The sequence below is a fragment of the Aythya ferina genome (genome assembly GCF_964211825.1).
Source record: "Aythya ferina genome assembly, chromosome: 3".
NCBI classification, from domain to species: Eukaryota; Metazoa; Chordata; class Aves; order Anseriformes; family Anatidae; genus Aythya; species Aythya ferina.
This window is the reverse complement of record NC_140298.1, coordinates 74,318,273-74,345,332: the sequence shown is the minus strand read 5'-3', so window position 1 is coordinate 74,345,332 and position 27,060 is coordinate 74,318,273. Positions and strand designations below refer to the sequence as shown.

General features: G+C 38.6%; 1 long non-coding RNA gene across 1 annotated transcript; it reads left to right on the top strand.

Moving 5' to 3' along the window:
• The first annotated feature begins 14,388 nt into the window (after window positions 1–14,388).
• Window positions 14,389–26,404, top strand: LOC311433267. The gene is made up of 3 exons (XR_014690632.1): window positions 14,389–14,452; window positions 19,880–19,987; window positions 24,126–26,404. It is a non-coding gene; the product is annotated as an uncharacterized lncRNA (long non-coding RNA).
• The last annotated feature ends 656 nt before the right edge of the window (window positions 26,405–27,060 follow it).

Here is a 27,060-nt window from a genome sequence, read left to right as displayed (position 1 = left end):
TTTACTGGATGCGGGGGGAACTTAGTGACAAGAGATGAGGAAAAGGCGGAGGTGCTTAATGCCTTCGTTGCCTCAGTCTTCAGCGGCAATGCCGGTTGTTCTCTGGGTACCCAGTACCCTGAGCTGGTGGAAGGCGATGGGGAGCAGGATGTGGCCCTCACTATCCACGAAGAACTGGTTGGTGACCTGCTACGGCACTTGGATGTGCACAAGTCAATGGGGCTGGATGGGATCCACCCAAGGGTACTGAGAGAACTGGCAGAGGAGCTGGCCAAGCCACTATCCATCATTTATCAGCAGTCCTGGCTATCGGGGGAGGTCCCAGTTGACTGGCGGCTAGCAAATGTGACGCCCATCTACAAGAAGGGCCGGAGGACAGACCTGGGAAAATACAGGCCTGTCAGTTTGACCTCAGTGCCAGGGAAGCTCATGGAGCAGATCCTCTTGAGAGTCATCACGCAGCACTTGCAGGGCAAGCAGGCGATCAGGCCCAGTCAGCATGGGTTTATGAAAGGCAGGTCCTGCTTGACGAACCTGATCTCCTTCTATGACAAAGTGACGCGCTGGGTGGATGAGGGAAAGGCTGTGGATGTGGTCTACCTTGACTTCAGCGTCTCCCACAGCATTCTCCTCAAGAAACTGGCTGCTCTTGGCTTGGACTGGCGCACACTTCGTTGGGTTAGAAACTGGCTGGATAGCCGGGCCCAAAGAGTCGTGGTAAATGGAGTTAAGTCCAGTTGGAGGCCAGTCACTAGTGGCATTCCCCAGGGCTCGGTGCTGGGGCCGGTCCTCTTTAATATCTTCATCGATGATCTGGACGAGGGCATTGAGTGCACCCCCAGTAAGTTTGCAGATGACACCAAGTTAGGTGCGTGTGTCGATCTGCTTGAGGGTAGGCAAGCTCTGCAGGAGGATCTGGATAGGCTGCACCGATGGGCTGAGGTCAACTGCATGAAGTTTAACAAGGCCAAGTGCCGGGTCCTCCACCTGGGGCGCAATAACCCCAAGCAGAGCTACAGGCTGGGAGATGAGTGGTTGGAGAGCTGCCAGGCAGAGAAGGATCTGGGAGTGATGGTGGATAGTCGGCTGAATATGAGCCAGCAGTGTGCTCAGGTGGCCAAGAAGGCCAACGGCATCCTGGCTTGTATAAGAAACTGTGTGACCGGCAGGGCTAGGGAGGTGATCATCCCCCTGTACTCAGCTCTGGTGAGGCTGCACCTCGAGTACTGTGTTCAGTTTTGGGCCCCTCACTACAAGAAGGACATCGAGGTGCTTGAGCGGGTGCAGAGAAGGGCGATGAAGCTGGTGAGAGGCCTGGAGAACAAGTCCTACGAGGAGCGGCTGAGGGAGCTGGGCTTGTTCAGCCTGGAGAAAAGGAGGCTCAGGGGCGACCTTATTGCTCTTTACAGATACCTTAAAGGAAGCTGTAGCGAGGTGGGGGTTGGTCTATTCTCCCACGTGCCTGGTGACAGGACGAGGGGGAATGGGCTTAAGTTGAGCCAGGGGAGTTTTAGGTTGGATGTTAGGAAGAACTTCTTTACTGAAAGGGTTGTTAGGCATTGGAAGAGGCTGCCCAGGGAAGTGGTGGAGTCACCATCTCTGGAAGTCTTTAAAAGACGTTTAGATGTAGAGCTTAGGGATATGGTTTAGTGGGGACTGCTAGCGTTAGGTCAGAGGTTGGACTTGATGATCTTGAGGTCTCTTCCAACCTAGAAATTCTGTGATTCTGTGAAGACAATTGTGTATGCTATTCATATGCATCTGTAACCTTTGCTTCTTCCTTTTTAAAGTCCTGGTACAGGACTTCCTTTTTAAAGTCCTGATTGCACAGGACTTTAATGTGAGAGGTTAATTATGCTTCTGTAAAAACACACCTGGTTTTATCATTTGGAGGTGTGTCAGTTTTCAGTGTTGCTATGTGGCTGACACATTTAAGATTTAGATGAAGAATAAATAGGAATTTACCTTCCTTGAATTACTTATGTTTTCTCCTTCTATCAAGCCCTCTCTTTTTTATTCAAACCTATAAAATCTTGAGTTTTTCAGTCTCATAATTTGTACAGTTCTTACTGTGCCAGCGTCATCCATGACACTAAAAGCAACTCTTCCAGTTCTTCCCCCTTCCCTCCCCCACCCCGGAATTCATTAAAAACAAAAATATAAAAATATCATGCATTCAGATTGCATTACGTTCTTGAATTCTCTATTCTTGGAAAAGAAATAAAAAATAAAATAAATAAGCTTGAAATTTACTTAGACAAGAGTGAAGAATGTCCACAAAAGACTTTAGTATTTTCTTATCTTCTCTAAAAATTCATGCAATCAGTTTCCTCAGTATCTCTACATGTGTTAATATACTTTATTGGTGTCCCTCACCTTCAACACAACATACATGTTTTAACAAACGGATAGTTTCATTCTCTTTTAATTTAAGCTTCTGAGAAGAACCAGTGTAGAGCTCCTGTGGAGTGCAGACAGAAAATCCAAAGTAGTAACGACATACAGGATGGCAATATGTTTGAGATCAGAAAAGAAATACCATAAACTTTTACTCAGAAGTACATGAAAAAGCATCTTCCTGCCTACAGCTGCTGTTTGATCTTTTCAAAACAGGCCTGGATATAACAAAATCCCATTGCAAATCTAATACATAAATGAAAAATGCTATGCTTGCAATTCTGCCTCTGAATCTCATATTGTTGCCTACTTTTAGCTGCTTTTTCTCCTTCATCTTTAACATGAGTGAATTAAGTCAGTGAGTCTTTGTCCAGTCTCCAATTTTATTAGTGCAGTGGGTTATTCATTCTTCTAGGGTTGTTGCGTCTGATTCGAGTGATCTATAAAAGATAGTCACCTTTACTTCGAGTGTCTTTTATCTCATTACAATTCCAAAAAGACTTCTACATACAGTGAACAAAAACAGAATCAATCCTGGCAATATTAACATGCTTAAAGCAACTGAGCAGAAGTACACAGAAGGAAATAATCGTTTGGAAGGATATGAGCAGGAATAGCTCAGAAATAAGTCTTTAATGTCCGCTGGTAACCACTGACGCAATAAGAAAACATGTACTGACAATGCATTGCCCTCCATCATCTATATTTAACATTGTTCACCTGATACTAAACAGATCAGTATGCCTCCTAAACAGACCCAAGTTTTCTAAAACAGTCTAGAAAATTTTGAGTATTACATAAATTGCTCTCTCACTTTTTAATAGACTGCCTCATTATTTTCAAAAGAAAATAATATTTGTTTTTGCATGTGTGAGCAGACATGTATATACTGTTTATCGTGGTGTATATGCTACATGGAAGAATTTCATTCAGATGCTGCCCATTAAGATCTTACATCTTCTCCACCAAGGTATCAACAGAATTAGCTCCTGCAGAGTAAGAGGAAACAAAATAAAACAAAACCCCTGTATATTATGAGCTGTCTTTTAGACTCTGTGTTCCCAGTTTGTCTGCAGGTTCAAAAGGTGGCAGCAAAATAGTTGAATGTATCTTCTACGTCTTTGGTAAGTGGGCCAGGTAGCACAACAGAGGCTCCATGCTAGAATGTATAAAGAACTGTAAAATGTGGTGTTTAGACCAAGTCATACCACAGCCCCTTTTAAGCCTCTTACTGGATGTGGAGGCCTGCCTAAGATGGAAGTCCTGTACTTTCATGAAGCTTGTACTCAACTGTTTTGTAAGATATTTTATTACAAAACCCTGGCAGCTGTAAAAAAGAGCTGTGCTTGCCAAATGTCACTACTGAACAAGAGAATCTGGCCCAGATTCCTTAGGACTTCTTTGTATTTGTATATTGCTTACCTATGCAATCCTTCCGATATTAAATTTTGAAACTGATATCTGAAACAAACAAACAAACAAACATGAAAAACAAACCTCCACTTGGTCATTAATTTTACAATACCTGAGTAATGTTGCAATTCATCTTAGATTTTTCAGTCTACCAAGATTTCTTATTTAGGCAAATTGTTATAGAATTCGTGTTTCAAACAAAATTTTACTTTCACTCTTCATTTCCATCTTGGCAGTGTAAGAGTTGCACACATTGGGATATTTCTGGATAGATACTTTCAACACCTGAGCAATGAATATTTCTCTTCATTACCAACAAATAGCCTCTCTCATGTTTCTGAATAAACAGAAAGAGATTCTAATTATTATTATTATTTTCTTTCTTGCAAGGATAAATATCTTTGGCTTCTTGGTTCCACAATACAATTTACATGCCTTTACATGTTGTATTTCAATTTCTAACCCTCTAACTACTGGACAAAGTCATGTTGATATTACAGGGAGAATTCATTGATTTCTCTAACCAAGAGTAGTCAATGTAAATACACTAGATTTTTAATTTAAAAATTTTATTCTTAATGTTAGTAATGAATTTGGGCTTCACATCCAATAGTAATAGGTATGATACATTATAATTAAATTATAGAATATTTCAAATTACACTCCTATATTTAGGACTGCCTGCACAACTAATAGTTAATTTCTTGCTATGTCAATTGCCTTTTGGCTACTCAATATATAAAAGGTATTAAATGAAGCCAAATCCTGACCCAACAAACCTGTACTTGTATATGCATGTACATCACTGATTTTACAAGACATACATAGTGCCTTCATATCTGAAAGCAGATGTGGTTTCTGTAGTGCTTAGAAATAAAATCATTTGCTGTTTCCAAGGCTGTGCTTTTTCTTGCCTTTTATCTGTGAACTGGTAAAGTATTTTCTATCACTCCATAAGAATTAAGGTTGCAAAAGTCAATAATAGATGCCTGAATCCCCGTCAGAATAAGTCTCTCTTATGCAGCCTCATGTTTTATGCAGATTAGGTTTTTGCTTGATTTTCTATTGCTAGAATACATTAAGCTTTAATGGACCCAGACAGGAATTGGATTACAAAAATTAGAGCTACTGTCATAATCTTTATGGACAAATGAAGGAAAGAATGCAAAAAAATAAAAGTACGTGGGGTGAGGAGTGGTAGGATTTGTGGAGGAGAAATTTTTCAAGACACTTAATGGCAAATGTTCTGAAAATTGTGATTATAGATATACAATGAGATCTCATCCTCAGTCTAGCATAATGAATATTTTCATAATGAATACAGCATGAGTTCCTCCATAAGTTTTTGCTATTGCAGCTGAGGTAACTTCTATGAAAAATTTTGTTTCCTCCAGGTTAGACTATCATATGTATGTTCACATTAACTGGAGAATTTACTACAAATATAAATTCACTTACAGACATCTATTAGTAGCTGTGGTGGTTTTACCTAGCTGGGCAGCTGAGCTCCACCACAAGTGCTCTTACTCCTCCTTCTCAAAGGGAAAGGGGGAGAAAATACGATGAAAAGGTCTCGAGGGTTGAGATAAGGATGGGGAGATCACTCAACAGTCATCGTCACTGGCAAAACAGACTCAGCATAGGGATATTAATGAAATATATTACTTATTACTAACAGGCTAGAGCAGCTAGAAACTAAAAACAAAGTAAAAATACCTTCTTCCCATCCTCTCTCTTTTATGTCCTTCCCCAGAGTGGTGCACGGGAATGGGGAATAGGGGCTGCAGTCAGTCCCTAATGCTTTATCTTCGCTGCTCCTTCACGGTCACTCCCTGCCCCTGCTCCACGTGGGGTCCCTTCCATGGGATGCCATCTTTCCCAAACTGATCCTGGGGGGCTGCCCACAGGCAGCAGCTGTTCAAGAACTGCTACAACATGGGTCCGTACCACGGGGTTCCTCTGTCAGGAGCAAACTGCTCCAGCACAGGTCCCCCACGGGCGGCAGCTCCCCCCAGACCCCCTGCTCCTGTGTGGGCTCCTCTCCAGGGGCTGCAGCTCTGGCCCAGGGCCTGCCCCTGCGGGGGCTCTCCATGGGTCACAGCCTCCTCCAGGCCACATCCACCTGCTCCACCAGGGGCTCCTCCATGGGCTTCAGCGTGGAGATCTGCTCCATGTGGGACCCATGGGCTGCAGGGGGACAGCCTGCTCCACCAGGGGCCTCTCTGCAGGCCGCAAGGGAACTGCTGATGCGTGCCTGGAGCACCTCCTGCCCTCCTGCTGTAGACCTGGGAGTCTGCAGGGCTGCTTCTCTCACACTTTTTCCCTCCTCTCTCCCAGCTGCTGTTGCTCAGCAGTTTGTTTGTTTGTTTGTTTGTTTCCCCTTTCTTCAATCTGCTCTCCTATAGGCCCACCCAGCATTGCTTACTGGCTTCGCCCTGGCCAGCAGCAGGTCCCTTTTAGAGCTGTCTGGACCTGGCTCTGATCTGACATGGGGCAGTTGCTGAGCTCTGCTCAGAGGCCACCCCTGCAGGCCCCTTGCTACCAAAACCTTGCCATGTAGACTCAATATAGTAACAACAACAACAACAACAACAAAAAAGCACTTACATGCTTAGTTGCAAACATTAAGGAATAAGATGTGTATAAATACCTTCAAAGGTGAACATACTTGTAAAAAGTCTTACTGTGGACTTACATGTATTCCTGTCTCATTAAAGTCATTGGGACTGGGTATCCAGTCTCTCCATGTCCTCCTAGCTTGATTAGAGATGTTATTCTTTGTTTACAGATCCAAATTAGTCATTTAAGTACTTCTGACATTTCAACCAGAAGGATTACACATAAGGTACACCATTTAAAAATTGTGTTTCTGTGTCTTTGGCTGAAAACAATGTGACAGGATATGAAGGATTTAAATTCCTTCTACATAATCACCATCAGATTCAGAGATATCCCGAGGTATCCTTATTCTGTAAATAATTGCCTTACATTTCTCTTATAGCAAGGGGCATCTGTGATTAGCGAACTCATTTTTTGTGCCTTGGATTACTGAAACACAGCGGAGCTTTTATCCCCTCATATGTAAATATTTTAAAAATTGCATTCTGTGGGAAAAAGTAAGGGTTTTACATAGTTTATGTAAATCCACAGTTTATGGATTATTATCTTCATATTTGCATTAGAAACAAGAATTAGACAGATTCTTTCATGAGGTAACATTTTCATGCCAAAAGAGTATCTTAGACTGAACATATTTATTACCTGTGTCATGCTATAATGCAGTAAACATCAATAACTTTGATTACTAATGGAAAATCATGTCATGAGCCTCCTTCATCATTTCTGGATGAGCTTTCTATGTCTTGAGAAATCAGGAAGCCTGTAAATGATATTATAGTATAGTGGGAACACAGGTAATTTCATAATAACCTGCTTAACTTAGGTAAGAATACATAATAAATACCAATTGGCCAAATATCTTTTTTTTTTTTTTTTCTTTCCCCACTAAGAATTACAAACAAGGTACTTTCCTACTACAGTTCAAATGAAGAAAGAAAAAAGCATACTACAAAGAAATAGGTTAAAAAAAAAAAAAAAAAAAAGATAGTGGAAGGATTCAGTGATGTTCATGAATACAAACAATGCTCTTTGAACATCTTTCACATTGAAGAATAAATACAAGTCCTATAATCACTAATATTGATGTTAATATTAATTATCATGAAAGTATTTAAAGGAATCAAACCCATAGAGGAAAGCACTGAATTACTAATCTGAATTACTAATTCAGATTCAACTTAGTAGTGGATAGTCATTCTTCTTTTAAGAATGAGTCCAGGGAAAATGTCTGACCTTGATTGAGTAATTTTATGTATGTAGCATAGAAAATTCCATCCCTGATATTACCTATTTGGATGTAAATATTATAAATTCATATACCTGTTAATACACATAAAAATACATGAAGGTATTGATATATATGTACATATGTATATATGTATACATATATATGTCCTGATTGTGGAAAACAAAGATTTTGTGAATGACATTACCCACACATTCAATTTTTTGTTTAATGTTAGAGATAACATGACAGTTTGCTCAAAATATAAAAGGGACAGCATGGTAATAATGCATAAAATTATCTTTTAAAATTATGCTGGACTAGTGATTTTTCAATTTTAATATTGCAGAGATCACATTTCAAAATACTGCTATTATTTTTTTCACTGAATTATTCTTTATCATCTGTTTATAGAGAGAACAATAGCAAAATGGTATCCTACTGAACTCAATAAAAAATCCTGATTCATACATTAACTATATAGCTCCAATAAACTTTGATATAAAGGGCAACAGATAAGATGATAATACTGTGTACAACATCATCACCAAAGAGGTGAAAGGAGAATATAGGATTCTAAAAGAAGCATCTATAATACCTAAAAGGCCAATTTTGTTGTATACAATACATAAAGACTCTGGGAATTCAACCTGAGACTACAAAACAAGATAAAAGTTCTCAACTGGCCTTTTTTTTTATTTTTATTTTTATTTTTTTTTAATATAGTTTTAGGGATAGCGTGTGTAGTTTTACAGAAAATGAAATAAAGATAAGGAAACAATGAATGAAAAAAAAAAAAAAACAAATGAGAATTTCAACTTTTCAAAAAGTTAACTTCAGTTTAATATTTTTTCATGTGATCTGTTAAATATTGATCACATAGTGACTTACCGACTGAATTTTTCTTAATAAAGCATACAGAGCAAGGTCTTTTCGTCAGAAGACATGTCACTTTTGTAGTATTCCAATGTTACACCTTTTACTCAATGCTCCTTGAGTAAAAATAAAATCTTTTTAAGTTTTGCCTATATAAGGCTCAAGGCATCTTCCTTCCTTCCTTCCTTCCTTCCTTCCTTCCTTCCTTCCTTCCTTCCTTCCTTCCTTCCTTCCTTCCTTCCTTCCTTCCTTCCTTCCTTCCTTCCTTCCTTCCTTCCTTCCTTCCTTCCTTCCTTCCTTTCTTTTCCTTTCCTTCCTTCCTTCCTTCCTTCCTTCCTTCCTTCCTTCCTTCCTTCCTTCCTTCCTTCCTTCCTTCCTTCCTTCCTTCCTTCCTTCCTTCCTTCCATCTTTTCTTTCTTTCCTTCTTTCCTTCTTTCTATTTTAGAAAAATTATTCATACTAAATTCCTTGGTGTCCTGATAATTTACTAAAATCTTGAAGGTCTCTTCTAACCTAGATGATTCTGTGTTTCTGTGTAAACTTAGAATAGAATGATAGTTTGTCTTAAAAGAGTACATATCGACAATAAATCTACTTATTCGGTTAAAAAGTTAATCAAATTATTAGAGGACTTTTCAATCTTCATCCACCACATCCAGTGTTTTTTCTCTCAGTTTTTCCATAAAATCCCATACAAACATAAAACTTCTAAAAAATTATAAAGGTGTGTGCAGTTTCCTTTGTCATAGTTTGGATTACTGTTATTATTAATATTTATTTATTTATTTTTGACTAGAAGTCCTTAAAAAGGGGTACAATAACTGACTATTATTCCTTATTTTAACATAAAGGTAGGAGGTCCATCTTTGTCAGACATGTTTCTTCTGCATTTATCTGTGTCACTTCCTTGTTTCATGAAAACTGTGTTTAACTTCTGTGTTCCTTATTCTTATTTACGTTTCATGCCTCAGTTTTTAAAGTGTTTCTGTGGATACTTTTTATGTCTTTGCCTCTCTAGTTTCCAGCCTCAGTCTCCCCCCTTCCTAAGACACTTGTTATATGTCTTGCAGTACACCTACATCATAGAGACATAGAATCATTTAAGCTGGAAAAGGCTCATAAATTCATCAAGTTCAACCACCACCTAACACTACCATCAAATACTGACCCATGTACCCTCTTCATTCAAGAGGGGATAATGGTTTCAGCACAGGAAAAAGACACAAATCTGTGACTACTGTTGGAGACAATCCAGAATCAACCTTAAGGCCTTGGTCATCCTTAAGCCCTTAGTTCAGCTTGTAGGATAGACAGTAGCAGTCTAATCAGCTCTAAATACAGTGAAGGTTGGACAGAGTGTGGTCAAGTTAGAGTTTCCCAGAATTTTAGCTACTGAAATCTTATTGGTTTCTCTGATATACGCAGAGTCAAATTTGGGTGACATTGAGTGTGGCAAATGACACTAATCACTTACTTAAAACCAATCACCTGTAAAACTTCATGCCCCTATTCCAAAGTACAGGAACATTTATCCATGTAACTTCCAAAAGCTCTTTCTCAGCAGCTGTACTCTTTTGGAATAGACGTAATTAAATGCCTGGTTGCAACTGGCATGCTTCAAGTTCCCAAGTGTCTATTTCAGAACATGTGTAGGGATGTGACAGTGGAAGAGTCTAGATAATACCTCACACCTCAATATTTCCACAGCTCTCACTTGTCTTGTGTGCAAATTTTAACAGAGACAGACAAACAAAATGCTTTCATAACAAGATTTCACCTTTGTGAAAATGTAGACCTCCTAACTCAAGTGGAGGATGGGACCTCATCATCCCTGTTCCAAGTGATTAGAGTGCTTTGCCTCTCTTTATGAGGAAGTGATGGAAGATTCTTGATGAGTTTAATAGGCGTGGAAAGAAAAGCCCCTGATTCCTCTCATTTCTATTTTCCCATTGGGGATCCACCTTTCCCGGTCTTTGATATATCTGATTATTCAGACACCATTTTTCACCTCTGAAGGAAAGTTTTAAAAACATGACTGTTTGGCTTGGTAAGAGGGTAGGCTCAGTCACACCCACTTAGGCTGGTTGGAGTGCTATGTTGACTGTGCACTATTTTATTGGACCAGTTAATCTTTAAGACTTTTATATAAGGGAAGAACAGCTTCAAAAGGCCAGACTGAGAATGCTCCTTCTGTCTCCTTTACCAGATGATGTGTATAGTTTGTGATAATGTCAAGAAAAAAAGAGGAGAAAAGCCAAGATTCTACATCCTGGTTGAGAGCTCTCAGTCTGAGAATGAAAGAATAGCATAGAGTTAGAAGAGTGTGAAATCACTGTTACTACCTATATAGGTAGGCCTACAGTCAACGGGCAGATTAGAGATGATGATTATATCCAGAGGAAAAGAGACATATTAAAGTATTTAAGTATTTAACCTATTGGAAATAAAATATTTTATATTACTTATAGGATTTTCATAAATTATATAAAATGTTAAAATTATACACTGCATATAATGAATTCATTTTCAGTTGTGAATAATGATAGGGAATAAATTATGATCCCACTGAAAAACTATTGGTGGATTGTTATTGGTAACATATTGGTTTGATTTTATTTTTCTTTTCAGCCAGCTAACATTATGAGTTCTACCAGATTCATATTTCTACATCATGGTAACAGAGAGAGAGACCCATTTGCTCTGGCAACGGAGTTATAGAACTCTTGGCAAGAGTAGACAGATTTTTTTATTGTAAAATCACGTGATTATGCTGTGAGAACTGTTTAATATATCATACAAAACCAGACAAGCAATAACTTCTACAGCCATGCATAAGTCTTCCAAGGATATTCTGAACCAGAAATTGCTTCTAAATATTTCACAGCCATTGATAGGTTTTTCCATGAATGTCTATATCAACTTTTTGGATATATGTATTCTTTGCTACAAATATCATCCTGTAGCAATGAGTTCCACAGTTTCATTATGCAGTTTGCAGGGGAAAAAAAAAAAAGGCAAAAAACAAACAAACAAACAAACCTTTTCTGTTTATTCTGATAGACTTCATCTAATGTTTTTCATTTCTTTAGTTAGGAATTACAATAAAAATGCATACTTTATTTTTATTCTAAATGCCATTTAGAATTTAAAAAACACTACAAGATGTTCCTTAGCTGAATGTTTTTTGTTGTTGTTGTTGTTGTTTTCCAGGCTGAAAAATTCTTCCAGGTTTAATCTTTTCTTACTTAGAAGCCCCTTTGTATTTCATGTCACATTTATCAGCTTTCTGAGATGTATTGTGCTTCTATTACATTCATTTTGGAATGATAAAACCAAGATTGCATAGAGTGTGTACATTGTGCATATATGCATTAGCATGACTAACTTTTTTCCTTTATTTATTTATTTATTTATTTATTTTTAAGTTATGGACTTTGGAGTAATCTGCTTATGGTATAACACTAAAAGCTTGGAAAAACAAAACAAAACAACAACAACAAAAATTCTGGTCCATGCTTCTAATGAAAAATCAATCTAGGAGGTTAGCATTATAATTCTGTTATTTACCTGCCCTTGTTAGCTATATTTTGCAAAGTTGCAATCTCTGTGGTAGAACTGGGACCAGTATTAGACTGTGACATCCATATTTTTCAGTGCTACTATCATGCAAGCTTAGAATTTCTGGTTACAAAGTTCAGCTGATCCAGCAATTAGTTGTCAAATCATACTGAATGCATATATGACCAACCCATATGTTTCCACATGGCACATGTTCATCTGGTAGTGGAAATACAGCCCAAAACATTCAGTTCCACCTCATTTAATTTTAGTGTAAACATATTCAGATTTCTTGTCTCTACATGTGTTCTTATAAGGCAACAAAGGCTAGTTAATTCAATTCTGTTTGATCATTATCACATAAGAATTACAATAGGCTTCTATAGCTGTCATATTTCTGGTCTTTTTAAATTTCAAGTGCAATCACAGAACAGCTATGCCCTACTCTTTCCCATTTATTCCTAATGAATGGAGCACAGAATTGATAGGCACCCTTTCAAAAAGAAGTGACAGTACTGAAAAGCATTAAAAACTGCCATCCTGTGTCCTTTACAACTTCACAATTTAAACTCATTTTCAGGAGAAAAGAAACTGCTGTTATCTTCAGATTAAAAGAGGATCTCATTGATTGTTTACCTCAAATACAAAGCCTTTCCAAAGCAATTAGCAAAATACAGAAAGCAGTATCAGAAGGAAATTCAATGGCTCTGTTGGAAATGTCACACATACACTGGCTCATTTCTAAACTTTGTCCCTGTTTAAGTCTAGCAAAGTAAAATGTGAGAAAAATAAAGCCATTAAACTTTTATGAATTTGACTTCATTTAAAACATATGATTTTTAATTAGCAAATTAATTTTATTTATTTATTTATTTATTTTTAGTGCAGTATCTACAGGGAGGACTATCTGGGTAATTAAACAAAAGTAGTATGATTTAAATTGTACTTCAATACTTTTTCATGATAATTAATGTCTTCATATAGCAAGTCACTTCACCTACATAACGTGTTGTCTACTTTAAACAGCTGTTCCCCACTGTGGTATTTAATACACATCCTGAAGCTGAGAGATGGATTAAAGAAGAGATGGGGTGGGGGGTAGGGGGGGGTAATTATGTTCAATTCTGAATTAAGAAACCTATATGTATGCACATACATGAGTTCCCATAGATCTGCCAGAGGATTACAAAAGAAGCAAGACTTTCGACTTAGTTCTTCCATGGAATTGAGGATCACTATCCTCTAAGACATTCAAAGATGCAAGTGGCAGGTAGGTATAGGAACTATGGGCCTCATCCAACCTGGTCTTGAACACCTCCAGGGATGGGGAATCTACAACCTCTCTGGGCAACCTGTTCCAGAGCCTCACCACCCTCTGAGTGAAGAATTTCCTCTAATCTAAATCTCCTCTCTTTCAATTTAAAATCATTCCCCCTTGCTAATATCTAATTGAGTAAAAGAGTTGCTCTCCATCTTTTTATAAGTCCCCTTCAAGTACTGAAAGGCTGCAATGAGGTCACCCCAGAGCCTTCTCTTCTGTAGCCTGAACACCCCCAGCTTTCTCAGCCTGTCTTTGTAGGAGAGGTGCTCCATCCCCTTAATCATCTTTGTGGTCCTCTTCTGGACCTACTCTAACAGTCTTTCTTGTGCTGGGGGATCAGACCTAGACTCCAAGTAGGGCTTCATAAGGGAAGAGCAGAGGGGAACAATCCCCTCCCTCCACCTGCTGGCCCCTCCTCTTTTTGCCCAGGATGCAGTTGGCCTTCTGGGACAACAAGTGTGCATTACTGGTTCATGTTGACCTTGTCCATCAGAACCCCCAAGTCCTTCTCTGCAGTACTGCTGTCAATGACCTCTTCTCCCAGTCTGTACTCTTGTCTGGGATTGCCCTGGCCCAGGTGCAGCACCTTGCCAGACTTGTTGAACCTCATTAGGTTCACATGGGCGCACTTCTCAAGCTTGTGTGAGGTAAGAGAAGGTATTTTTAGGTTCATATTTTTTGTTTTGTTTTGTTTTGTTTTCTCAGTGCTCTAACGCGCTAGTAATAGGTAATAAATTTCATTAATCTCTCCATGCTGAGTCTGTTTTGCCTTAACGTTAATTGTTGAGCAATCTCCCTGCTTATCTCAACTCTTAAGCCCTTTTAATCTCATTTTATCCCCCTTTCTCTATGAGGAGGAGGAGTGAGGGGTTGGTGGTGGAGGAGTGAGAGGTTGTGGTGGAGCTCAGCTGCCTAGATAAGTAAAACCATACAAAGTGGTATGACTTTTTTTTTTTCTTCCCCCCACTTCTGAGTGTGTAAGAAGACAATTTCTGGCAGCCACAGGCTGTAGAAGACGATTTAAGTCATCATTCTCTTTCATGGTAAGTGCCATGGCTAGATTAGTCATTCATAAAAGGTATTTAAGTATGGCTTTCAGTTAACAGTCAAAATAAAAAAAAAAAAAAAAAAAGGAAATAGAAAGAAAACCAACTGTAGTTTCTTATACCAAGAAGTTATTTGTGGTAGGTTTTTCTTCTGTTGTTGTTTGTTTCCCTAGTACAGGATGGGAGATGTCTTGGTTATGTGGATTTACGTTTTGTTAAAAACAACGTTCCTCCATAGCCCAAGACAGATAAAACTGGATAGGGATGTCTCTCCTCCCCACTTAAATTAAGTTTCAGGATAGGACAGGGCAGGCCCATATGCACTGGATGTTCTCCAATGTTCACAACATCTTTCTGATTCTTCACGTTGTAGATCAGTGTAGTCAGTGAGAAACTGCACTAAGAACATACCAGAGATAGCCCATTATACTTGTTAATAAATCTGACAGAATAAAAACAGCCTGTATGATTTTATATTTGGTGATGTCTGATACTCTGCACCAACATATAAATTGTCTTCCCAGAAATGGTGTCCAAGAACATTATCTTGTTTTATTCTCTTTGTTCTGTTATTTGAAGGATATGACAAGAGAATAACAAATAGTTGAGCTATCTAAGCCTAGTAAGGTACAGCTATTAACTTGTAAATGTGGCATGTGAAATTCCTATCTGTTACAACAGCAAACTAAGAATTTCTGAGTTCAAAATACAGAATCACAGAATTGAAGGGGTTGGAAGGGACCTCGAAAGATCATCAGGTCCAACCCCAACTACTACTACCCCAACTACCTGCCAAAGCAGGTTCCTTAGAGCAGGCTGTCCAGATGGGCCTTAAATATCTCCAGAGAAGGAGACTCCACAACCTCCCTGGGCAGCCTGTTCCAGTGCTCCATCACCCTCACCATGAAGAAATTCTTTCGCATGTTGGTGTGGAACTTCCTGTGCTTTATCTTGTGATCATTACTCCTTGTCCTGTCCCTACAAACCACTGAAAAGAGGTTGGCCAAATCCCTGTCTCCCACACCTCAGGTATTTATACACATTGATGAGATCCCCTCTCAGTCTTCTTTTCTCCAGGCTGAACAGACCCAGGTTTCTCTTCCTTTCCTCATAAGGAAGATGCTCCGGGCCCCGTATCATCTTTGTAGCCCTCTGCTGGACTCTTTCCAGGAGATCCCTGACTTTTTTGTACTGGGGAGCCTAGAACTGGACACAATACTCTAGGTGAGGCCTGACCAGGTCAGAGTAGAGGGGGAGGATCACCTCCCTTGACCTGCTGTCCACAATCCTTTTAATGCACACCAGGATCCCATTGGCCCTCTTGGCCACAAGGGCACACTGCTGGCTCATGGTCAACCTGTCATACACTAGGACCCCCAGGTCCTTTTCCTCAGAGCTCCTCTCCAGCAGGTAATCCCCTAGCCTGTACCAGCCTGTACGCAGCCTGTATACTATCATGCTAAATTTTCATGTGTATTTATTACATCACAAGATCTAAGAATTTCACACAATCTATAGCATAAAATAGATAATAAAATCTATTTCATAAAAGATTCAATCCATCTGAGAAAACAATTCTTATTATCTCTGTCCAACAATTTTTATTGTTTCTTTACAGAGACAGAGAACCAAATCCTTATAATGATTTGTTTTGCACTTTCAGTGGACAAGGGAGTTTTGTGGCTCTGATGATACCTGGTAAATTATTAAGCCATGTTAACTTGTTTGCTTTTAATCATCTTCTCACATTTTAATAATCTTCTGCACCAACATTTTATATGCAGCTTATGTGTACTAGAAAGTAGAACTCAGACTTAAACACCTGAAGAAGTATGTTCAAATTCATTTAAACATTTCCAACTACATACATTTACAAACACGCATGTACATGTATAAAGGTACATATAGTCATACACACAGCAAAAGAAAGCTTTTGGTATGCTGGAATGGTCCAGTGGAGGACTGCAAAAATGGTTAGGGGACAGGAGCGCTACACATGTTAGATCATGCTGAGGGCCAGGATTGTTCAGCCTAAAAATGTGTGCACTAAAGAAAGTTTTACTATTCTTCAGCTACCTTGATAAATGATAATAAGTAATTCACAGAGTGATGCTTGGAAGCGAAGAACAATTGCACAAGAGGCAAAGTTAACAAAATACCTTAAAACATCTATAAAGAGATGTTTTGCAAAACAGTTCACTTTATAAAGCCCTACCTATCTAACTTTCAATTTAAATAAGATGTCAAAGTAAGCAAGCATTCATGGTTACCAATTAAATCAGGTTATGGTTAGAGCTGGCTAACAGGTTATGGCCTGCTTGCCACAGAGATTAAGATAATAAAATTAAGGTTGAGCGCAGCAAAGTTCACTACCTCCCTCTTATTGCTGACTTTCAGAAAACAAAATTGTGTTAAGCTGATTTATGTTTCCAGAGCTTGGATGAATATTTGAAAGTGGTTGATTGTGATGCAGCTTGCCATTTGTTGCTGCTCCAGGTATTCTTTGTTTGCCTCTGCTGCTTGCTTGCTTGCTTTTTCATTTTCCACCATAAATGTGAGGTTCAGTTTTTTTTAGCAACATAGCTTTTTTTTTTTTTTTTTTTTTTTTTTAAATCAGGACTCTTGCATTTCTATCATCTGAGATCTCTAAAAGCTGCCACTGTGTTGCAACTAAAAATAACTAATTTCTAGTTTTAAATTACTCAAACCCAGAAACAAACCAAGCAGTGAAGAAAAAAAATATATCAAATCTAATCATCATCAACAACAAATGGCTATTCCCATTATTCATTTCTTGTTCATTAATGATTATATTACATAAGAAATAACTGGTTGACATAGCATAGATTCAAAGTGTAGAGGTTCATATAAAGGGCTTGTAATTGAAAGCATAGCAATAACTTTTACCATTTAATATTGTCCTGAAATTTACCAGTTCAAATATTCTAGCAATGTTGTACAACTAAAGGTATCATTCTTTTTCCTTTCATAGCAACTTTGGAAATTTAATTAGGAAAATACAAATCAATATCTTGTTTACACAGAGTTTATTGTTCAGATTGGTTCCTGAAAAGTAATTATACAAAACACTTGGAATAGATGTTGCATCATTATGGAAATTGCAGTGATGCAGTCCTCTCAGCAAAGTCAGGTTTAATAATCTGCTGCTACTTGCACAACACTTTCCTCTCCTTCCCTTGTCTGAGGTATCATGGTGTTTGGAAACCTGAACGGGAGTATGCAGGGTGACCTGATGCAGTGTTTAATGGAATACAGGGCTGTTGCTGCTGCAAAGCCCCGGGAGGGAATTCAGCTGGGAATAAGTTGTATCTTTGCATGTAACAGCTCTATGCTGTTCAATCTCACCACTTCTTCAATTAAAGAATGATTTTGTTAGGATTTTGCCAGTGGCAATGAGGCAGCTGGCAAACGTCTGTTACCCCTGGGTGCTTCCAAATATTGTATCTTCCAGCCCATGGGATATAGCAAATTGTGTGATATGATATCATGGCTCAAAATACAGGCTCTGGAAGACACTAGTGCTGAGACTATATCAAAATGTCAGACAATTAAGTTTTTCTGTTATGTGTGCAGAGTAAGTCCCCTAAGTACCTAAAGATGTACTGATGAAAAATAAGGCCAGCACCCATGTGGCTGTAGCTAACAGATTACTTACCCTTCCTCCCTGTGTTATGATGGTATCTCAATTAAATAAAATTCATCAAGCCAGGCAAAATTGAAACACAGATGAAGAACATATGGATTGTTGTGCTGTGGCTTTCTCCACACTTTACCAAATTCTTTACTGTCATTAATTGTTTTAATCTGGTTCTTGAGTAACTGGCCATTGACTCTGCCTCTGAATTTACAGATTTAATCTCCTAAGAAAAATGACTCCTTTAGGAACTTTAAACCTGAGAAACAATACCCATATTCTCTGCTACAGTGATTTCAGCAACATTTGTGTAAAAGCCTGATTTCCTCTGTGACCCTACTCTATACCATTAGAAGAAGTCTTACAAGAGTTTGAAGCTTAGTTGTTATTAAATCCAGTAGATCTTTATTGCTGAATCTGCCTGATGGAATGCTTCTTCCAGAATCTGACTGGAAATAGATATTTGTGTCATGTCTCCCCACCCCAGAAAGCACTTGGCTTTCCCTTTCCAATTCAAATGAAAAACAAGTGACAGATCTATGCATTTAATGCCAGGGGCATCAAACACAAACTTTTACCTTTGTTATTTAACAGCCACACTAAGCCTCTGCAGTCAAGACCTGAGCTCTGAACACATCTCATAGAACCTTGTTCTTTAGAACAAATGGATAATACTCTCAGATAAGAGAAACAAGCCTCTTTATCACAGAACCCTTAACTTGCCTCCTTAAAGTGTTAGAATGGCATGACTTTTGTAATAAAACTACTTTTTTTTTTTTTTTTTTTTTTTTTTTTTAATATTGTATCATTATTTTTATCAGTGTCAAAGTGTCAAATGCATTTCAGGTCTGCTCCTGTGATCACATGTCTTGACCAATGACCAAAGGCCATTTATATATGTTGGGCATTGTGTTTTTTTGACAGTAAGTAACATGCAACTATTGAATTATGAGGGTCCTTTTATCTCTCTATTCCAGTGCACTGTAAACAAAAGAGCTTTATTTTCCAAAGTCAGGGTATTGACTGGTTAGTGCAGCTTCAGCAGAGCAAAATGTACAGGTCATGCATTTTCTGAGGGATGCTCTGCATCTTGGCACTGGTGGTTAGTGCCCAGAGTTTTCAAAATCAGGTATGGGAGAACTAGGTAAAGAACTGGGAATTCTGTGCATTTTATTCTGTACTAATGTGATGAAATAAAGTCAGGTAACAGAACAACTAAATGTCAAGTTGTGTGTTAGCTACCAACTATATATTATGCAAAGCCCATTACAGGGGGATACCTCCTGTCTGAAAAGACATTTCCAGCTTAGTACACCAAACCGTAGCAGGCCGTTCAATATAGCAGCTCAGGCTGGAAAGTGGGAAAAGGTCTGATGATTCTTCACCCCACATTGAACATCAAACATAGGAAGTGTGACCAGCGGCTGAATGGTGTTCTGCAACCACAGCAAAGATTTTCTTTGTAGTGAGTGTCACCATTTGATTTCATGAAACTAATAATGATTTAACTGGAAAAGAGTAAGACTATGATCAGGTGGCAAATAATTTTCCAGAGATTTCTGTTTCAGGTATGTGATTTCAGATGTTCCCATCTATGAACTACTGCAAAGACTAGAGGGGGGCTAAACACAAAGAGCAAAACATAATACATATGTTTATTTTGTACTGGACTGGTTATTTACAACTTGTTCATACCAGAACAACTTATTTTATATTTATATGCCTTATAAGGAAATGACAGGAAACTCAGTTAATGAATCTCTCCACAGAAAAGCTGGATTGCTTCATGTTTGAAGACAAACAGAAGAAAACAGCTAGATTATTCAACTAAAATTCTGTAACTGGTGGCTGTAGGGAGAATCAAACTGTTTCAAATCGTAAGTTTCTGGCTAATCCAGTTTAAAACGCACAAACTTGCTTTGAGAAACATAATTTTTGACAGGAACAGTGCTTTAGTGCGGGACTCTGAGATATCCACAAGCAGTGAAAAAGAATTAAAAATATTATACAGTATCAAGTCTGCTCTTGACAGGAGCATACATTTATAAAATGTTCTTGTAACTTGTATAGAGGTGCTATGGGAGAGACTTGTTTGAAATAACTATCCATCCTTCATCTCATAATGTGACAACTAGATATACAGAGAAGGGAAATAACACAAGTTGCAGGCAATGTTTGCTTAGCTGGAATCACTCCAAAATCTCTTTGCAATACAGAATATATAAAACAGTAATTTTTAAAATGAACTTATCTGGCAGAACACTATGAACCATAGTTCATTCATAAAACCCCATTTATTCCTGATGTTACTTCTTTGATGATACCTTTTTTTTTTTCTTTTTTTTTTCCCTGCATAAAATGGTAAAAGAAATGTGGCGAATATTACAACCAAAGCACTTCCATTGATTTGTACAGTTGCTACTAATTTTTATTCATAGAAAGATGGATACATCACACCAAAGATTTCTTCTAATGATTGCTAGTCATCAGATGTGTTTGATCCCCAAATCGGAAAGGTTGACTACTATTGCCTCATTATTTCAAATTACCTATATTGTGGGAACACTTCCTTGGTTCCTTTCAGCTTCAGCTTCTCTTTTGCCTGGGAAGCATACAGACATATCATCAGAAACTTTGGCAGAGCTTCCTAGTAGGCCATCAGATCTGGCAGATCTACATGATAGGTCAGCCAACTTGTTCATTGTTGTACAGCAGATCATATGCTAAATGGATTAGATGCTAAATTCAGTGTCCTGTCTCTTGCGTATTTCTGACTCTTTTTCACTGTGTTAGAAATTATCCATAGCAGAAAATATGAATATGCCGTTCATTTCCTCAAGTTCTTCTATTAAAATCATGTAAGGCGGTCACCTAGGCTTTTTCTCTAGATACTGCAAAGATGTAGACGCCTTTGCTAAGCAACCTGGTGCATCTTTCCAGGAAAAATAAATTTCTTAAACAGAGTGGAAATCTCTTTGGTGACTGTCTTTCTTCATGTCTTTCTACATAAATGAAGGATGGACAACAATCTTCTGCAAGATGCCAGGTGTTGAACAGAGTAATCATATTGAAAGGGTCAACTAGAAAGTAGGCAAGACAGTGATAATAACAAGAATCCCTACTAATGGGAAAGAGAAAATTCCTACCTTACTACAAATTGCAATGAGCATGTGATATATGAGTATAATTTGAATTACTAGACATATTCTTAAGAGTTCTTCTAAGTTTAAAGTGCCTGAGTAACATCATAAATTGTTGTCAGAGGTAATTAAGAATAGGATCTAATAAAGATCTCCAGATGTGCACAATACTCTTATCAACATCCTTTATTCCTCTGGAAATCCAGTGAAATTTCAAATTTTCACTTGCAACCTTAAAAACAGTAAACATAGTTCAAAGGTAAGAGCTGCATATTGAAACCTACCTATAAAATTATAAAATATTTTAGAGAAAGGTTGATAGCACATTTTTTGTGCTATTTTATTTTCAGATAAGTATATTTTTATCAGATGTCTCAAACACAATTTTGCAGCTCTGTACAAATGAGAAAAATAGCACCTCTTTTCACCAAGATGTCCTCAAAAGCTCCTCTATATGTAGCAATTAGTTCATTATTCTGAGTTCATGTCTAGCATCAGATTCAACACTCTAAAAATACAACTCATACTTACAATAAGTAAATGTATTTTCTGTCTGAAAGACAAAGTACATAAAATAGGAACACTAACAAAATCAGTGTGTGATGAGATCTGAGAACTAAATTCATATTTAATCAAAGTATGATTACTGGGAAGGATTAACTAGCTCTGGGAAAACAAAAGGAAAAGAACATATACTTCTTGCAGCTCCCTTTTACAGGCCAGTGAGACAAATGTTTTGGTTTAGAAGCTACATTCACTAATATTTGGAAACATCTTTAAGTTAATGAAACATCCTTTTGAAATGTTCTTGTATAGGGATTGCACTTACTTGTTATATTTATGAAGCTAATGGAAGGATATCTTCTTCAGAAAGTTTTTTCTTGCTTTCTTCTTTTTTTTCTCCAACTACATGTCACATTTTTAAGAAAAATACCATGTGTTCTTTTTTTCATGTTATCATAATAACTTCACACAAACTTAAGTAGCAGCAGCCCAGCAATTGTCTTAGCTTGTGCTCTCTCTACCTGTGTTCACTCTGCAGAGAGCAAAATAACAATCCCTATCTTGAATCACTGGTTACTCAGGATTTTGGTTCAGAAAGAGTTTTCTTATGATCTGAACTTGCCAGAAAGGGCCATTGGTAAGTGGATGCTAGAGATCCTTCCACTCACAGCAACATTAGCTTCAAAGCTTTAACAAGATTTACCATATAGTCTGTGATGAATGCATTCAAAAAAGGTCAAGAAAACAATGACAGTTTTATTGTTTTGTTTTATTGCTTTTTTTCATCTACTCTTTTATCTCCATGTGGTGACCTTTCACAGAAGTCTAAAATATATTAAAAAAAAATAGAAAAGGAAAAAAAGGGGGGGGGGTGGAGAGATTGAGAGAGAGAGAGAGAGAGAGAGCCTGTATTAAATTTAAACCTAAAGATCCCACGGGGCTTAAACTCTGTTTCCCTTGATGATTAAATCGTCGTCCCAAAATGCTCAGAAATACTACCCCCCTCCCCCCCCCTTTTTTTTTTTTAATAAAATAAAACATAGTTTATTTATAGAGATGAAACAGAGACTAAATGACATTTAGAGTATTTTTTTTTCTAGGAACTAAGAAAAGTTATGAAAATGAGTTTAACCATATATATGGTCCATTTTTATACACGCAAATTTGACATTGAGATTTTCGTGAACAGTGACATGTCCATGCATATAAACACAAGAACACAAGTACTAAAAAAAAAAAAAAAAAAAAAAAAAAGGTTTAATTTGTATCATCTTCCCTGAAAATACTTCTTTCATAATTAAAACATGTTCCCCTCATGAAAAGAATAATCGTTCAAAGGCAGGTTTAAGTGTCCCCAGAGCACAGGAGTTTTTGCTTCTTGTATCAGCTTTCTTTGTGTCTGGGGAAGAGACTACACCTCCCTTCCAGGCATGGCTGTTTCAATAAGACTATCAATGTGATTTATCTTTGGCCTCATAACTCCAGACATTCTATTGCTTTACAGTGAAATATGACTCCTTAGAACTCTTCTAGCCACACTCTTCAGGTCTGTGGAGTTTTAAGAGCTGATGAAGAATCATTATTTGGCTTCCAAGCTGACTGTTTGCTAGATGTGCCTCCTTGTTAAAGTTCCCTTGGCACTTTTGGTCAAGGAAGATTGTTAATCCTTTTAGCTTGGTCAAATTCCAGTTCAGGGAGTTCCATTCTGCCCATATCAACTCCCTTCCCCCACTTTAATAAGAATACCTGAGGGTTTTGTTGGTTTGATTTCTGTTTCTCATGTAAATTGTCACGTGATTTTATTTTTATGAAATTTTATAATTCATCTGAAAATGCATCATATAATAATAAAGTAAAGGGAAAATGTTGGTATAATGGAATTCAAATTCAAGACTAAATGTCTTGAAATTGACAGTTTGTAAAATATATAGGAATTAAAAGCAATCTATAAACATGGGGCAGCTAGTTTTTTTCTTAAAAAAAAAAAAAAAAAGTGGGATATTGCTTCACTAGTTCAATCCCCATGAGCTGTTAATGGAAACACAGACCAATTTCAAACACATGTAATATTAAAATTGAATAATATATTTATGAGAATGACCACAAGTGATTGTGGAAAGAGGATGCATATATTTTAAAATTAGGGACAGGGCAGCAACCTAGAGAATAGTAAATTTAAATAGAGATTTAAAAAAAAACAAAGGGGATATAAAAGTGCAAATCATATTCAGAAATTTCATATGAAAAATTGTTGTTTACTGTTTTATATTATATAATATATATATATGTTTAATATATATATATGTTTAATATATTATATAATATATATATATTTTTTTTTTTAATTTATTATTATTTTTTTTTTCCCCAGGAGTACTGGAATCTGAACAACACTGGCTCTATTCCACCTTTGCTTTCTGTCTTTTGTGAAATATTTTGGGTTGTTATTTATTTTCCTAAGGAATTTTTGGAATGATTTCACACAAACTAACATACACTTTTGGTAATTCTATAACCATGTCTGACTAGTGACATCTTTATGAAGAGGAACATTACTTTTATTGTTTTTTTAATTTAATATTACTATGATTGCTAAAGTTAATCCATGCTTTTCTTTAACGTCTGGGTACATTGTTTAGTGAGCTTGGTTATCGAGAAAACAGGGTTCAGGGATGGCATCTAGCCACATAGCCCAAGCCCCAAAAGGCAGTGGCAGGGACCAGGCGAATGATGGACTGCTCACTGCAGGAGAAGATCAGGTTCAAGACCAGCTAAGGAACATAAAGTTGTACAAGTCCATGGGACCTGATGAGATACATCCATGCATCTTGACAGAACTGGTGGATGTAGCTGCTAAGCCACTATCCCTTGTATTTGAGAAGTTGTGACAGTCCAGTAACATTCCCACTGACTAGAAGAAGGGAAACATAATCACCATTTTTAAAAAAGGAAGACCCAGGGAACAATAAGCCAGTCAGTCTCACCTCTGTTCCTGGCAAGATCATAGAGTATATCCTCCTGGAAACTAGGCCACGGCACATGGAAACTAGGGAGGTGATGGGTGATAACCAACATGGCTTCATTAAGGGCAGATCATGCCTGACAAATCTTGTGGCCTTCTACAACGGAGCTACAGAATTGATGGATAGGGGGAGAGAAACTAACAACATCTGCCTGGACTTGTGCAAAACATTTCACACTGTCCCTCATGATATACTTGTCTCTAAATTGGAGAGACATGGATTTGACAGATGAACCACTTGGTGGGTAAGGAATTGGCTGGATAATCACACTCAAAGAACTGTAGTCAATGGCTCAATATGCAAGTGGAGTGGTGTTCTTCAGGGCTAAGTACTGGGACTGGTGCCGTTTAACATCTTTGTCAGGGATATGGATGGTGAGATTGCATCCTCAGCAAGTTTGCTGATGACTCCAAGCTGTGTGGTGTGGTCAACACACTGGAGGGAAGAGATGACACCAGAGGGAACTGTACAGATGTGAGAGGTGGACCTGTGAGAACATCATGAGGTTCAACAAGGCCAAGTGCAAGGCCTTGCATCTGGGCTGACCCAGCGTATGGGCTGGGACAATCACAGGCATAAGTACAGAAAGTGGATTGAGAGCAGCCCTGAGGAGAAAGGCTTGGGGACATTGGTTGATGAGAAGCTCAACATGAGCCTGCAATATGCACTTGCAGCCCAGAAAGTATCCGTATCCCGGGCTGCATGAAAAGAAATGTGGCCAACTGATGGAGGTGATTCTCTCCCTCTACTCTGCTCTTGTGAGACTCCACCTAGAGTACTGTGTTAAATTCTGAGGACCCCAGCACAAAAGGTACATGGAAGGAATCCAAAAGGTACATTAGAAGGAATCCAAGGGAGGGCCATGAGGGCCAGAGCATCTGTCCTATGGAGGCAGGCTGAGGGAATTGGGTTGCTCAGCCTGGAGAAGTGAAGGATCCAAAGATACTGTGCAGCAGCCTTCCAATAGCTAAAGAGAGCCTACAAGAAAGCAGGAGAGGGAGAGGCAAGGAGTAACAGTTTTAAATTAAAGGAGGGTAGATTTAGGTTAGATATAAGGAAGAAGTTCTTTAGTTTGAGTGTGGAAAGGGTTGCCCAGACAAATTGTGTACGCCCCATCCCTGCAATTGTTTAGTCCAAATTGGATGGGGCTTTGAGCAACCTGGTTTAGTGGAAGGTGTCCGTGCCCAAAGCAGGGGGGTTGGAATTAGATGATTATTAAGGTCCCTTCCAATCCAAAGCATTCACTCACCCTCCCCCCCCACTGGCTCTGTGGGATGGGGGAGAGAATCGAATAAAAGTGAAAGCCTGTGGGTTGAGATTGAGACAGTTTATTAGGACAGAAAATAAAAGGAAAATAATAATAATAATGATAATAATACTACATCCCGTGGCAAAGGGGCTGGAACGAGATGGTCTTTAAGGTCCCTTCCAACCCAAACCATTCTGAAAATACTAATAATAATGTGTACAAACAAGTGATTGTGTTGGGTCTGTCTGAGCTGGAGTCACCTTTTCCCTGCAGCAGCCCACACAGTGCTGTACTCTGCACTCGTAGCTGGAACAGCACTGATATCACTCCAGTGTTGTGTCTATTGCTGCATAGTGCTGGCACAGCATCAGGACTCCTTCCAAGCCCCCAAGAGCCAGCAGGCTGGGGGTGGGCAAGTGATGTGGAGGGGACATCGCTGGGGCAGCTGACCTAAACCAACCAAAGGGATATTCCATAACACCTGATGTCACACTCAGCAATAAAAGGGGGGGCTCTCGTGGGGGAGGGGGCTGTTCCTCCTGAACAACCACTACGCGTTTGAGGCCCTGCTTCCCAGGACGTGGCCGAACACCGCTCGCTGATGGGAAGTAGAGAATAATTTTTCCTCTCTCTGTGCTTCCGCGCGGACTGATTGCTTCTTTTGTTTCTGTTTTTCCTCCCGTTCCCTTTCCCTTTAATTAAACCTTTCTTATCTCAAACCTCGAGTTCTCTGTGTTGTATTTTCTCCCCCTTCCTCTTTGAGGAGAGGGGGAGTGAGAGAGCAGTTGTGGTGAAGCTTGGCTGCCCACCTGAGTAAAACCACCACAGTGATGCACAATGCAATTGCTCACCACCTGTTGACCAATGCCCAGCCTATCTCTGAGCAGCCGGCCTCCCACCCTGACCAGCCCCCCATATTAATTGTTCAGCATGATGTCAGATGGTATGGAATACCCCTTTGGCCAGTTTGGATCAACTGTCCTGGATCATCTGTCCCCTCCCAGCTCCTGCTGTATGCTCGGCCCGCCCATTGG